The following is a 15,709-nucleotide window of genomic DNA, read 5'->3' on the forward strand; positions in this document are numbered from 1 at the left end:
GGCACAGAGGGGACAGAAAGATGGCTTAAACAGCCAGCTGGAGATTCACTGGGAATCTCTGGTGGACATAGAGACAGCATAGCTGGCTCTGTAGCACCTGCTTTTCGCCCACTCTCCCTGACATGAGCAGGCAGAAGCATGTGTTCATCAGCAAAAGGGAAGGGTCTGACATACACGTTGTGGGATATCCATGTTTTGTTTAAATCACTAGTAAATAGAAGGGTTTTTCTACACATGAGTAGTCTTCGAGTAGGTGCTTTGCATTGTGCAGAACTTCCATTTGATTTCATCTTTGTTTTCTAGCTTGAATACATCCTGATTTTATTTAAAATAATTTTCAAATTACTGTTATTTTGGGATGAGGATTGTGAGCCATAAATGGAGAAAAAGAAAACCACCCACTGTGCTAAGCGAAATGCCCTCCTTGGGCACTTGGCCAAAGCCTTAGGCTTGGGGAGCTCTACCCCAAGTATGCTGCCAGAGCAGTAGCTATGGACAGTTGTGGCATGGGAAAACCTAATGAACCGGGGTCAAATGCACAGGAGATATAAGTTAGACCACCCCATCCCCAAACTAACTTAGACCCTCTGACTGTTAGCAAGGTTCTCACTCTCAGATTTTATTTGACTGACTTGACTTAGGTCCACTTTACTGGTGTGTAATGGAGTCCACTGTGGTGTAGTTTATGTGCTGAGAAGCCAGAAGAGAGGAAAAGCTACTTTAACTTGTAACTTCTTCTAGTTCCTTGGCATATGCAAGTCACACCAACTTATACCCCCTTAGACATCTGTAGATTCTATGTAAGAGGGAGTCTAATGTCAGTGTGGACTCTGAATTAGGGTTAGTGGTTCCTTCTGACTCCTACCACCTTCTGCGTGACCTCTGGATTTGACACCAAGAGGTGGAGCAAGAATGAGGAACTGCAAGTGAGAGGCAAGAGGGAGCACAAGAGAGAAAATCTTTAGCTGTAGCAGAGAATAAAGTTTGATTTAAAGATCTTAGAAGAGAAATGAAGTGCTTGTGTGACATCTGGAAGCCCCAGGACTGCTGGGAGCTGTAGTGCATTGATAACAGGTTAGAAAGGAGTTTATTTTGTTGGTGAAAACTCAGGGCCAAATGGTCAGCATAGCATGACAGTCAATGGAGCTGTCCTCATTTATATCTGCTGAGGGTCTGGCCCTCGTATTGAAGGTTAAAATGTATTAAAAACATCTTTAAATAATTTACCTTCTTTAAGGCTTTGTCCAGTCTAGTTCCAAGTGAAGACTCTCAAACGATTGTAAAAGGTACAATTAAACCAGGAAAGGACACTTTGTCTTGTTACATTTCATGATGAATGAGGATGTGTATATTAGATACAGGGATTTGATAACTGAATTCCAGAAATTAATTGGCAAAAATTACAAACGTCCCTGTCTTGCATGTTGTCAGCATAAAGGTGATCACTCTCCGTTATCAGTAAGTGACTTGTACAAGTGGGATCACAGTGATATTAAGCAGCAGCAAAAGAACAGGTGGTAGGAAATGCCAAAGAAGAACAGACCTTAGGTCAGTCTAGTGGGGCATTCTCCCTCCCACAGTGTCCTAGATCTGTAGAGGAAGCTTAAAAACTCCACATGTAGTATAGCACCTGTCCAGTGGTGGGATGCCATGTCATTGGGCAGTTGGTGGTGGTTGTGGAATCCCCCCTGCCCCGCCCCGAGCCAGAGAGTTTATGCCCTGAAGCACGAGGATTGATATTCCTTCTGTCTCTGTGTCCTAACTAGTGTTACTGCAAATGTAGCAGGCAGTCATGGAATGGATTTCTGAGGCTCTTCCAAGGAATGTAGACAATGCTAGAAAATTAAGATTTGGCTCTTGCACACAGTATATTGAAATCTGCCAGACAAGTGGGACCAGTCACAAGATTGTACTAGGATAAGGTAAAGATGATTCTTCTGTGCATGAGTGTGATGGGGTATACCATCCCCACCCTGGGCCTGCAGGGGTTAATGGAAGCCTGTGGGTGCATTGAGCCATGCCCTGCTACACCTAAGTGTCAAACCTGGAAGGAGACGTTTGAAGGCCTGAAACTGGCTCAGTTAGGGTGGAGTAAGGAAAAAGAGCAGATTGCTGTGTGTGTATCTGTCTCTCTGTCTCAGTGTGAGTGAAGCCTGGCTGGGGTCAAGGATCTGAGTGGGACTGCTGGCAGACAGAGCCTCTCTGAAGGAAGGAAGGCTTGCAATAGGGAGCCCACGGCAGTTGGGCAGGAGCTGCATAAAGTGCATCCACCCAGGATTCTGCATGCTGGTGGAGGGATCTGCAGGGACCAAGAAAACTGCTGAGTCAGGACTGTCCTGCAAGGGGAGCGGAGAAAACTCTCCTTCAGTAGAATCAGCTGATTAGCAGAAAATGCTGACTAGCTCTGCAATAGCCTATGCCAGGGGCTTAGCAGGAATGGGATTGATATAGTGGGAGCCCAGAAAGAGGCTGAGGTAAAGGGAGAAGTAGGAAGTGGTCCAGGAAGGCAGCAAGGGGTCTGGGTGGTCAGACATTGACTGCCTATCCAAGGGTCCCTAGACTGGAACCCAAAGAAGATGGAGGGCCTAGGTTCCCCTACCAACCTACTGAGGAAAGTGAAGTGTCCTTCCCCACCTCACTCTCACGGGGTAAGGGCTGTTGAAACGTCTGACACTAGAGGTAAGGACTAATAAGTCTGGGCTCAGACCAGGGTTCCAGTGTGAAGTTGAAGGGACTATTGGTTTACACTGAGAGGCACAGGCCTATAGTGACCAAGCTGGAGGGCCAAGATGCAAGAAAAAGCAGATCACCACCAGGCTGGGATAGTGCTGTCAGCAAGGGCGCTAAAGGAGAAGAACCTGCTATGCCATGCCCAGCCACCTGGGGGTATGCCAGCTGGTGAGTCACACATTTGCAGTAAGACTAAAGGATGCAGAGCACTGCCCTATATAAATCAGAAAAATTCAGAGACCAAAGTGAGAGCTGCACTCATCACTGACCCTTATGAAAACAGTTTCAGTTCTTTGATTTTAGTATGAATTCAGATTGAATTAAGTGAAGTGGATTGTTGAGAGAGAGGGGAAGTGTGTTTTTGGATGTAGTCTTATCCTTGCTTGCTGATTTTCCTTCACATAATTAATTCATTCAGAAATAGTCTGATTGACTAATGGTATACCCTTAATTTTTATAGCCACTATTGCTGAGGAGAATATGTAGGTTGTACTATTGTAAGCAAGAAGTTGTACTGCTTTAGAATCTAATTCATTGCTATGCTGTGTCATATATATATATTTTTTTACTGGATTTGATCTAAATCATCATTAGAGCTGCTATGATACATGGCTGTAAACATTACCTTATTTTACTAACCATCTTGATTTAAATTAATACTTCAAAAATAGAATAATATGACCCTCCCAGAGACTATAAGAAATTGCCCCCTTAATGCCAAATGATAGACATATTTGGCAATCAACTAAATAAAATTGCACGTATGGCTTAAACCATAAGTGCATGGTGGTAGATAAAAATATGGGTGAGTGTTTTGATAGTAAAGTTCTTTTAGCACTAGGAATATGTAAGAGACACTCAAAATGGAAGAGAAGCCCAAAGATCGTGCGCTAGCATGTCATGTGGATCATACAATACAGATCCTCCGATACACACTTACTGTCTTGATTGCTGTGTTGATACAGACATAGACTCCTAATGTGTTGAGGCAGGCAGAGATGTCAAAGAACACAATTTTAGACTGTTTCTGTGTTTAAAGTGCATGTTCTCAGTAGAATGGTTTTACCCTCGTATCAAAGATGTAAGTTTGACACCTTGAAAAGGATGCCTGGAATATCTGGGTAGACAGTACACTGACGGGCAAAAGTTAAAAACCTGTTCATTTGGACCTGTTCTTGCTTTTGCTATTTTTGGGCCAGATTATGTCGTGTTGTTCAACTGATGCACAAGGGGAGGGTGCAAGGACCCCCCTTGTTGCACTCCTATGCCCCAGAGAGTATAATTGCCATTCTTGTTCTCCCTACTGTGCAGAAATTGCTGATGATGTGCACCCTCTCTAGCAGAAGATATCCTGAAAGAGAGAAGATGGAAGCAGGACCATGGTCCTCCTGTCTTAGCTATGCATCAGGCAGCACAAATGGCTGGATGCATTCAGGATTAAGCTGCATCCCCTGAAGAAATATACTGCTTGGTGCATCCTGCATACCTCCTGAGAAGCTCTATGGGAATTTCTGCCTCCTGGAGAAATCACTTCATGGGGTAGTGCATTTCTAATGTGAGACTATGCCTGAAAAGGTATGGTCAAGAGCCCTGTTTTTGCAAAAGATCAGAGGGCCTGAACTGTGTTAGCAGGTGATACACTACCGACCTATTAGGTCCTCACAGCTAATACACAATGTCCTGTGGAACAGCTCCTTTTGTACCACTCTCAAAAGGTACAGTGTGCCGTTAGGGACAGACTTAGCCATCACTTTAGCACTTGCTGCATATAAATATATCCATTTAATTTAATGAAATAAACTAGGCTAAGGAGTGAACCAAACCTACCTCCTGTATTTAAAACATACTACTCTGTTCTATCTTAGTATTCTAGGGCCAGATTTCACACTTTTCTCCCCATCTCCCCCTCTTTAGCCAATTGCAAATATCTACAAAGGTTTATGCCAGACTGGAGTGTGGGATTGCTTTGATGAATACATTTCTGTGGAGGTGCTGTCTGTGGTAGCTGCTCAAGTTAAAACCACCCAGGAAAAAAGCATCCAGAAACAAAGTAATTTTTCAGGTTTAATTGTGTGTCATCCTATGGCACAACAACCTGTTTCTTAAGGTTTAATGTTTTAGGGGAATCCATTGAACTGAAAACAGTAGTGGGGATCTTCATAACACTTAATCTGGGACATGCAGAAAGAGCAGAACTTCCCGAAGACTTAGTTCTTTTTCAGTAAATATAAAATCTAAGATTTTTTTTTTCTTTTTGCAAATTAATGGCCCAATATAGCAGTATTTAGGTAAAGCTCATACTAACAGGAACCCCACCCCCTAATGGAACTAAAAAGATTGAGGAACTAGCATCAGATCAATTTAACAATAAGACTGAACATGAGTCCTTATTTACAGTAGTGTACTTCTCCATCAGAAGATAGAGATCTTTGAAAACTGTGCAGGGGCTAATGTCAGGATTCTAACTTTCCTGGAATATAAATAAGGGAAGAAAATATTTTTAATTCCCATGTTTTAAAACTCATTCTATAAGCTCGATCCTCCCTGTTAACTATTTCAGGTATTCAAATTGCCTAATAAATCTCCTGGAAAATCTATTCCAACAGTACTTTCTTTCTTGTTTGTTCCTGGAGAAACCTCTTCTTGTTAAAGGCTTAAGTGATAAATTACATCTATTACTACTAGATCTAGACAGGTATGCCTATTTAGGATGACAGAGAAAAAAATAAATTCTCATAGAGTTATTTTTGTCTGATTTTTTGTCTGAAAGTTTCAAGGGATGCTCAATCACAAAAGTTCCCAACTCAGTCTGTGTTTGATTTCTCCCTCTTCATCTCTTGTATTATTCTTTCTGAAAATTGACTTGGTGTCAAATTTGTCTCTTGTGCTTATAAAATTCCGAGGTAGTCGTTTAATCTAAGGCAAGAATATGTTGATCTACAAACTTCTAGTGTGTGTTTTCGTTTTTGGTTTTCTTTTTGATGCTTAATTCTGTCTTTTTTCATTAACAATTTTTAGCTATATAATTTTTTTTGAAGAGCTGAATTATTGTAGTAAAAACATTATTTAAAAACTTCCATATTTTCAGTATGAAATTCTTGTTAATGAGGGTGGCAGGGTAGTGATGCATTGGTAGTACTTTTGATAGATTTATGACTTCAAAACACTGAAGCTAATTTTGTCAGTATCAGCAATGTAGTTTGTAACCAGTGATGACCTGTATAATCACCTTTCACGTGTTAATGCATTCTGCTTATCTGACAGAACTTGTACAATGGTGATTCCAGACTTCAAACTTATATGTGAAATAAACTTGGTGACAGGGGGATTTCTGGATGCCAGGATGCGTGCCAGAAAATTCATCTCTGGACATATACTTGTGAGCTAGTCTCCAAAAGGGTGATGGAGAATAAGTCTGAACTTTCTGGTAATACTGTCATTAGGGAAGTATATTGAAACAGTTGGAGGGTAGGGCATTACCCATTAATAATGGACTATAGAGGATTTTCCACATACCCAGGACCAGAAGTGTGTGAAGTCCTCTTGGCATTGTACTTAAATACCAGCAGCAGTAGGAGAGGAAGCAGACAATCATTATTGTATACTATTGTGTGAGCTCAGGTCTGGATTCTCTCATTGCAATGCATTCAGAGAAAAGTGGAAAGGAACCTGCCGTAAGACTTATCCTTTAATGGAAAGATAGGGCGGGGTGTGTAATTACACAGGAGCAACACATGGCACCACATTTCCCACCCCTCCTCTCTACCAGCCCATCTGTTTCTCCATCTCTGTCCTTTTTTCTTTATCCTCTCTCAGTCGTCGTAAGTTTGGTGCATTTAAATTCTGCCACACTGGCCACTGGCTTAGCACAGAGATAAGAGGAAGCACAGAGGGTCAGCTATGTCTATCTCCTTGCATGAGTGGATCTCCCAGGCTTCATAGTACTGTTACGCTCGAGTGGGGAGTAGCTGCAAAGAGAGAGAATCTGGTCAGTTTGGCTGTGCCATATAAAATATTTCAGACCTCCATAGGACACAGTGTCAAACTCCATCAGGCCATTTTTGGTGCAATCCTGGTGGAGGATTCCTTGTCCAGAGAGCAGAGACCAAATTCAGATATGTATTCTGATGTGCCGCCTCTGAAGTCACTGAAGCTGTGCTTGTTTACCGCAGGTTTGAATTTGGCTTTATGGCTATAAGGTATCAGCAGTGTGATTTATTAATTATTTCCTGATTCCTGGCTTTGGGTTGGCCTTTTGGGCTCTTCTTCCTTTTTTTCCTCCCCAAAGTGTCCAATCCCCTTACTCTACCAAATCCAAGTAACAGAAGAGTGGGTTAGTTTCCTTGCTCAGTGTACTGGGAGGGTTTACAAGGTCGAGTTTATAATGCACGTAGAGTTGTTTAATGGTTGAGTGAGAGCACCAAGTTGGACAAGTTTAATCATAAGTGTTTATTCTCTTTCAACAGAGTATATCCCTTTCATAACAAATGTATATAAATATTGAGATAAAAATACCATTTAACAAGATAGTTGGATGTGTTTCATTTTATTAACACATTAGTTATCTTACCCTGCTCAGAGTAATATGTGAATATCAGATACATGTTAGATTAGCATAATCTTTTCAGTCAACATTTGTTCTCTGAGGTTTTTGATTACATTATTTTAATTAAGCAATAAAATATGACAGGCATTGGATTTCAAGTTGAGTTTAAAACTCCTCAATTGGTATTATAAAGCATGAGGCGGAAGGCTGAGTGACTTTAACCATTCAAAATGTGCATTAGTGATCACCTTTAAATGCACTTGCTGGCGTGCCCTCTGCCATTCTTAAATTAAATTTATACCTTACGTTAAGAGAAACAGACATGTGCATTTATTGGTTGTTATAGTCATGGGCAGGAGTTCATTGACAGCCAGAAAGCTCCAGTTACGTTCTAAAGCCATTGCCTGTTGCCCAGAAATAGGTTTGACTATGACAGCACAGTGCAACTTTCAAATATATTCAGGTCACAACTGTCCAGAAAGGAAACCGATTGCTTCTGTCCTCTGTGGAATCACATAATTAGGTATGTAAGGTTGAGATTTTGTATTGATAAATGTCAGTAAAACTTTAATTTTACAGTACACACTCAAACTGATGAAAAAATGTTTCAATCTATAATCACTGAAATGTACAGATAGGCAACATGAGAGAGATGTTGCTTGAGAACTTATTAGAGTTCATATATTTTGACGTGCTATTGACAATTTGTGTTTTGATGATTACAAGCTTTAACTTTTTGAATCTTAGCATCAGCTGTCATGAAATGACTGAATGACCAACCCTTTTGTTGTCTGTCTACCTGCAATTTCAGGCCATTGTGAAAATTTAAATTGATAAAAATTGGAAAAAATGCTTAAAAATCATAATTTTGTGAAAATGTAAATAATTAAAAATAAAAAAGCTTAAAAATCAATGTAACCTGTCAATTATAATAAAAGTTGAATTCGTCAAGCCTACACATAATGGAGTAAGTGTCATATGTTAGGAATAATTAAAATAAATCAGTGTATAGATCCCAAAGAGAAATAATGTCTAAATAACAGGCTCCAAAGAAGAGAAGTGGAAGTGTTGGTGTATTTGTATCTGGTCACTGGACAAACAACAGGCATCTGTTGATTTGAGTATGTCTTTATAGTATTTTGTGGCTGGTTTCATAGTTCTTGGTATGTTAAGTGCCAAAATTCTTGTAATAACAAATGTCAGATTATTTTAAACAGTTATTTAAGTCTATTTACTCAATTTTAGTTTACTATGCAAAATCAGGGGTTTATATGATGCAGCTTGATTTCTAATTTTTTAGGATAATTATGACTGGTGTCTCAGTTATAAAGTCTGCCTTAGTTGCAGCTGGATAACTGAAACAAGAGGACCGAAGCAGACCTGAAGATCAGGTTACTTTTTCTGGAATTGTGCTATTATGAGATTATTCAGTGGCAATTTTAATTAGAGAAAAACTGCCATAAAAATATCTGGACCTATGTGTATCTTCCAGTTTCCTGATTTATCCAAAGACCTCCTAGCGTCTCAGAGTTTAAACAAAGATGAGTCGAACTTTCTTACTATTTTTGGTTAAAAGTATATTCTCATAAACATTTATTTTAGTGCATGTAAACTAATCCCAAAGAGTTCATAATTGCATAGGATTACTTAGACTAGCAGTAAAAACCCATACATTTCCTGATTCCCCTCTACCTGTTGTGTTCTGTAATCCTGATGGCAGGTAATGTTTGGTGGGTGGGAAGTGAATCCTATAATTCTCTAGTACATAGGTTATCTTTAAGAGCATCCGCCTTCCTCATTCCAGTGTGATGATCTAGTCTAGGGCAGACAGGCAGACCCCTCTCCTCTCTGATGAACGTAGAGACTTCAGATAACATGAATGGTTTCCTGTTCTGAACCATGGCTACACTGGCACTTTACAGTGCTGCAACTTTCACGCTCAGGGGTGTGAAAAAACACCCCCCTGAGCGCTGCAAGATACAGCGCTGTAAAGCCTCAGTGTAATCAGTGCTGCAGCGCTGGGAGCATGGCTCCCAGCGCTGCAAGCTACACCCGTAAGGGATGTGGTTTACGTGCAGCATTGGCGCTCTGACTACACTCACACTTCAAAGCGCTTTGAAATTTCAAGTGTAGCCTTACCCTCAGTAAATTTTAGTTTTGATTCTGTTTAGGGAAGAGGCAAAAGAAAAAGTTCAGTTTTGTTGCTTTTCCCATCTTTCATTTAAGCTGTTTTAGAGAAATCATCCAGATGGCTAGCTGAACAATTGGAACTTTCAGAATGAGGCACTGAAAGATTGATTATTAACCTGGAATTCCTTGTAGGTTCAACATAAATCTAAAAACTTAAGAGGTTGACTTGGCCCTTTATCAGGAAGTTGTGGTATCACAGTTTTTATAATTTATAATGACATTGGGCAAAGTGTGCTGTATGCACCAGAGAGGATCCTGAACTGTAACCCTTTAAGGGGTAGGGAGAATATCATATTGGAATTCTCAGAGGCGCATTGAGAGGATCCAGTTTGGTTATGACTCGAAATTATGGAAATATCACATAGACCACTGATCTCATAAATTTCGCACCATTTGGAGGCAAATGTAGAGTACGGTTTGCAAAATTCAAGAGCCACAGAACATAACCCTAGTTTAAACATACTCTGGATTTCATCTGAACAATGTCTCCTCAGTCTCTCTCTTAGTGGGGTGTGTGTGTGTGTGTGTGTGTGTGACTGTGGAGTGAATATCTGTACATGTCTAAAGGTAATATCACACCATGGAACAGACATCCATGCATTTTGTCTAACAGGAGATACTGAAGAGAACAATAAGACCTAAAAGCATTGGCTTTTACACATCATTTTCTCATTCACAAAATTAAGTAATTACATTCTGGGAAAAATGCACTGCACTGAGTATACAGTATCCAGTTTATGTCACTACAGGTAGCAGCTTGAGTTTAACTAGCCATATGGATTGTAATTGTCTAAGTATGATTAATTCATAATGTTTGTTAATTTTATGCCTCATATTATGGTTTGTTATTATTTCATTTAATTATAGTGTCAGTCTTTTGGGGGGTTTTGAGAGACTTCAGGGATTTTAATCTTCCTAAGATAGTAACTAATGATGTCCCTATATTCCTTGTTCCCATTGCTGGAAGTTCCACGGAAAAGGGATCTGAAGTTGGAACAGATGGTGCATCAGAACTCTGTTTGCAGCCCGAGGAAAACTTTATACTGAAGGTGGAAATAATGGCTTTCTGCTTAGCTTATTGTAAATTCTAAATGAGGTGATTGAAGGCTATAATGATTACTGTTGTTTGATGCCCGGAGGTTTCAACATCTGGCTAATGCCTTTGCCTGCTGCAGCAATAAGCAAAGGCAGTACAGTGCTTTCTGTTTCTTTGTTTTAATAGATTATATGTTCTATTGATTTAGATAGTAGGACATTTAATTTTAGTTTTAATTGATTTGCTCAATAATAGCATGGCACATATTACACTACTGTCCATTTCAGCTCTGGTCTTCCGCCTTACTGACCTGGATTTTATTACATGTTCGCTTAAGTTTTATTTTATTCGTTAAGCCCTTTGTAGCCTCCATTAGACATAAATCCAAGTGACAAATGCAAGTTAAATTTAGTAAAAGTGGCCTTTGTCCTCCGGCAAGGTTCAAGAATAAATTAGTAGGGAGACTGACACAGCTGAAGACTGGGATCTTGCAAGTGACAGAATGTTCATTAGCCTACCCTTGTTGCACCTGTCCTGTGCACGGATGACACACTTATTTCACCAGTATGACACACTTATTTCACCAGTATGACTGGTCTATACTATCCTATTATCTCATTTAAAAACGAACATTCTCATGAGCTCTCACTAGAGAATAAAATTATTTATTTGTCCCTATTTATGCTGTTTCTTTCCTTTTTTGCACGTCACTCAGACTAGACAATGAGAACAGATTGATGGGGTTAATTTCAGAATGTACGTGCACTGTCATATGCTGCTGACACACTTGTTCAACTGCCTGGCATGTTGTCTCAGCGTGGCAGTGCCAGAGCACTACCGGCATTAGACATGTAAACCCTCACTCAGCTCCCTACTCAGCAAAGAACTGAAACTCCTGCCCCTGGCTTTAGCAGGACTAAGCATGTACTAAATACTATGCTGAATTGTAGCCACATCATCTAATCTAAAGTACAATAAGAACAATATTGAGCAGGATTCTTTCTTTTAAATGTCTGCTGTTTTTTGTCTTTGGTGATTCAAGGTTCAGCAATTAAGTCTAGATTGACCAATTTCAGTCTAGACTGTCACCTGTTCAGGTCAAGGACTGGCTTTGCTTACATGACTGCAAAATGCCTGTACTATTTGTCATACAAATAATGGGGCCAAGCCTTGTGGTCCATACATTTTTATTCAATCCTTACTCAGGCAAACTCCTAAATAAATAAAGATGTCAGGATTTGGCACATCACTAATGATATTTTATAGGTGGTATCCCTTTATTTATCATGCAAGTCATATAATGTCTGAAGTGGGAAAAATGCACGAAGTACTTGTCTAGTCACAGAGGGTTTGAAATTATTTTGGTTTTTTAATGAATGCTAACTTTTGGCCCTAAAACTAGATGTCTGTTTCCCTTCAATTTATGGAGCTTTATTATTTCAAAATGGTCATGTTAAATCTCTAGTTTAAATATGTATTTGTCATCTTTACAAGAAAATCCTGAGGAGGAGGATGGGTGAGGAGGGTACAGACATGAATTTACATACATAGAAATCATTACAAATAAATATATGAGAATAGAAATTTTCCTAATGCTCTTGGATTAAATATTTCTCTTTCTACTGCTCCTCCTAGATCACATTGACAAGGTATTTCTAATTAACGGTAAACCCATGGTATCCAATCTGTAGCCCTGAGGGCTTTCAATTGTGGCGTAAAGGACAACTGTGTGGAGAAGAATTTTGTACTTGACTTCGGTGGTGCTATGTTGATTTATGGAAGCTGGAGGTCTATCAGGATAATGCTGTCTTTGAGGAGTGGTGTGGGGTGGAATCCATCTTGCTGAATACATCGAGCTCTGTTGGGTGGTGACAGCTGGATTGTAACTGTTTGGTCACGCTTTGTATTGGATACGTGGTTCTCTTCCCCTACCTTTCCCACCATCATTCTGGGTTTCCCTCAGAAGTACTGAAATTGACATCTAGTGCAGCAAGGTTTGCCTTGACATATGTCACTGTTCAGGGCAACTACATCCAGGGGCATGCGCAGGAATTTAAATTTGAATACTTTTGAAGGAGCATGTTAAACACACACAAATGAAAGATTCAAATGAAAGGTTCATGACCACCCCCCACCCCATTTCTCAGGACATCTCCGGAGGGGACACCCCTCAACAAAGAGGTAGCAGCACTCTCTGTGTCCCTGCAGCCTGGGAAGGGAGGAAGCAGCAGATGGCTGGCTGCTGGCTGAGCTCCTCCTCTGTCCACCCCTACAGCTGCAGCCTGCTGCTTCTCAGTCCCAGGGCTGCTGCCTGCTTTGCTGACCCCCACTGAGGTGAGTCTGGGGCTGGAGGCAGCGGCAACCCCTGGGACTCCAGCCATAGGGAAGAAGAGCAGCAGCCTGAAGTTATAGGGGTGAGGAGAGGAGGAGCTCAGCTGGCAGCCTGCCACCTTGCTGCTTCCTCCATCCCAAAGCTGCAGGAGATTTTGGGGGTGGGTGGGGGGTCATCCCCTTGCCCCCTCTTGTGCACGCCTCTGACTGCACTTCTGTTTTCCCCCTTGTGGTCCACCAAGGGCACCCACTCTAGACTCCTGACTGCTCAGCCACCGCTCTCTTGGGCAGAGCCATGCTTCTCATTTCCTTCTGACAGGGTATTTCCAGGCTGCACAATTCTCTGAATACACTGTGAATTCTCCAGCAAGTAAACTGCCCAAGCAGGCCTGCTGTACCTTCTGTTCAGAGGCTATAAACAGAGTAATTGCCCATTGGTCTAAGCTACCACACAGCCCCTTTCTAAGCAAGCACATTCATTGTTAAGGTGAAAACACTGCAGAGAAAACATTAAAACAATAAATGAGGCTATACACATGATAATCAACTTAGCAGTGGTCACCCCAAATCCTCTAAGGGCTCTGACAGGTGCAGCTAATAATTTTAGTATATTATTGTGTGATGTTATGATTAATCAATATGTTATATTACATATATTCATTGTATGTTAATTAGAATGAATTTGTAGGATTATAAACGTATAAGATTGATCAGTATTTAGAGGAACCAAATATTAGACATGAGTAAGACAAGCTGTAGGTTGAGGCCTGCAAGACTTTAGCGTAGCTATTTTAGGCCTTGGAGACAAGAAATGATGACTTAAGCCAATGACTAAGAAATAACCCAATGCCATAAGATTATGGGAAAAGAAACACCAAGTGGTAATATTGTGCAGACTTACCCAGATGATTAATATTAGATCATAAAAATACTGTAAAGGCTCATCTGTTTTGGACATGTGTCTTATCCATGGGATACAGGTTGTGCATCAGTGCTAATGAGAACAAAGGGAACTTACACAGCCTATAGAAAATTGGGATCCCTTAAGTTTCCCGGGGACACAGACCAATAAGAGAAAAGAGGATTTAACTTTTATGAACATGTGCAGAATGTAGGTATAGACAAAATCACATTATAAAAAGAGGATGCCCAGAAGGGGAAAATTGAGCTCCCTATGAGAGATTCCAGCAGAAACCATCCCTCCGTGAGTATAACTATATTTGTAACTTGTGCATAGGTCTGTATAGAATTTCCATATGATAGGGTAATCATAACTTTAATTGTAACTTTAGTAAAACTTGTAAAGTAGAGTAAACTTTTTACTGGTGAATGTATGTGTGGCCACTACCTTTGGTCTTTGGGTTCCTAGAGACTCTAACTCTAAAGAACATAGCAGAGATGACTTTCACTCTGTAAAGGTTAAAACCAGGGCCACCTGGGGTAGGAGCATGTGGGGGAATTTGCCCCAGGCCCTGGGCCCAGCAGGGTCCCGCGAGCCACTCCTGGTTTTCGGCGGCACTTCGGCGGCGGGCCCTTCACTCGCTCCGGGTCTTTGGTGGCGGGTCCTTCAGTGCAGCGGAAGCCTCGGAGTGAGTGAAGAACCTGCTGCTGAAGTGCTGCCGAAGCCTTGGAGTGCCGCCCGGTGAGTACAAGCGCCACAAGCGGCCGGGGGGGGGGAAGCAATCGGCGGCACTTAGGCTGCTCTACTTCCGCCGCTTCATTCTTCTGTGGTAATTCAGCAGAGGGACCCGCCGCTGAATTGCCCCGAAGACCCGGCCCTGCCCTGGGCCCCCAGAATCCTCTGGGCAGCCCTGCTTAAACTGTAGCTGTTAGAGCTGAACCCACAGTGGTGTAATACCACATTACAAAATTCACTTTAAATAAAATAGAAGGCTTCACAGGTGACTAGTCCTTCAAACCCCATCAAGGGATTTTCTGTGGTTGCAAGTTCATAACCACCTTGGCTCGGAAGAAGCAGACTGTTCAATATGAGAGTCTTTTCTGACTGATGAAGAGTTCTGTGTACGCTTGAAAGCTTGTTTCTCTCACCACCAGAAGTTGGTTCAATAAAAGATATTACCTCGCCCACCTTGCCAGCCTCTTCTTTATACAATCTGGGGCTCTGATCTTGTTCTCAGGTAACAGGTGATCAGCAGACAAAGGGTGAAGCTTCAAAAGACTGAGTTCTTGCATAACTGGAGGGCGTACATTGTTTCAAATAGTCCTTTGATGCTCATAATTCTTCCCAGGGTTTACATTAGTCATGTCTCTCTCCAGAGACTTTACATATACTCCCTCAATAATACATAAACATTTTAATTCTTAATACAATGAGCTCCTAAAATACTTAAATTTTATTCAATCAGGTTTGTCCAGGACATTGCAGGAAGGTGCCCTATCTGTCAGAGTATATGGTTTTCCTCTGCAGGATCATAGGGAGGATAGCACAAAGAGTAGCAGTCAAAAGGAGAATTTCATATTCCCACTCGTCAATAAAATAAAAATGTCCTACCAATTCCATGATATAATTCTGCCAAATTAGGTCTCACTTTGACATCTAGCTATGTTGCTAGAGAAATCTCAGAATTACATCAAATATAAAACAATACATAGTAGAGACTGTGTTATAGGCAGTTCAGTGAGTTAAGTAGCCAGTGGCACGACACATGGTATCACTGCTCCATGTGTATCTACACTGTGAGGTAATCACTTGTAAGCTGATTAGCATGTGTCGTAGGCTCTTTTATTGTTTTTAATGTTTTCTCTGTAGTGCTTTCAGTTTAAGAATAAATGTGCTTGCTTTGAAAGAGCTGTGTGATAACTTATAACAAGGAACAATTAGTGCTAGCTAAGCAACCCCCAGTGTCTTCTGCCTT

At 41.0% G+C, this 15,709-nt stretch overlaps 1 pseudogene; it reads left to right on the forward strand.

The window, feature by feature from the left end:
- Positions 1 to 15,709, forward strand: part of LOC115659885 — a 232,988-nt pseudogene that overhangs the window by 42,822 nt on the left and 174,457 nt on the right.

The sequence above is a fragment of the Gopherus evgoodei genome, chromosome 11 (assembly GCF_007399415.2).
Source record: "Gopherus evgoodei ecotype Sinaloan lineage chromosome 11, rGopEvg1_v1.p, whole genome shotgun sequence".
Lineage (NCBI taxonomy): Eukaryota > Metazoa > Chordata > Testudines > Testudinidae > Gopherus > Gopherus evgoodei.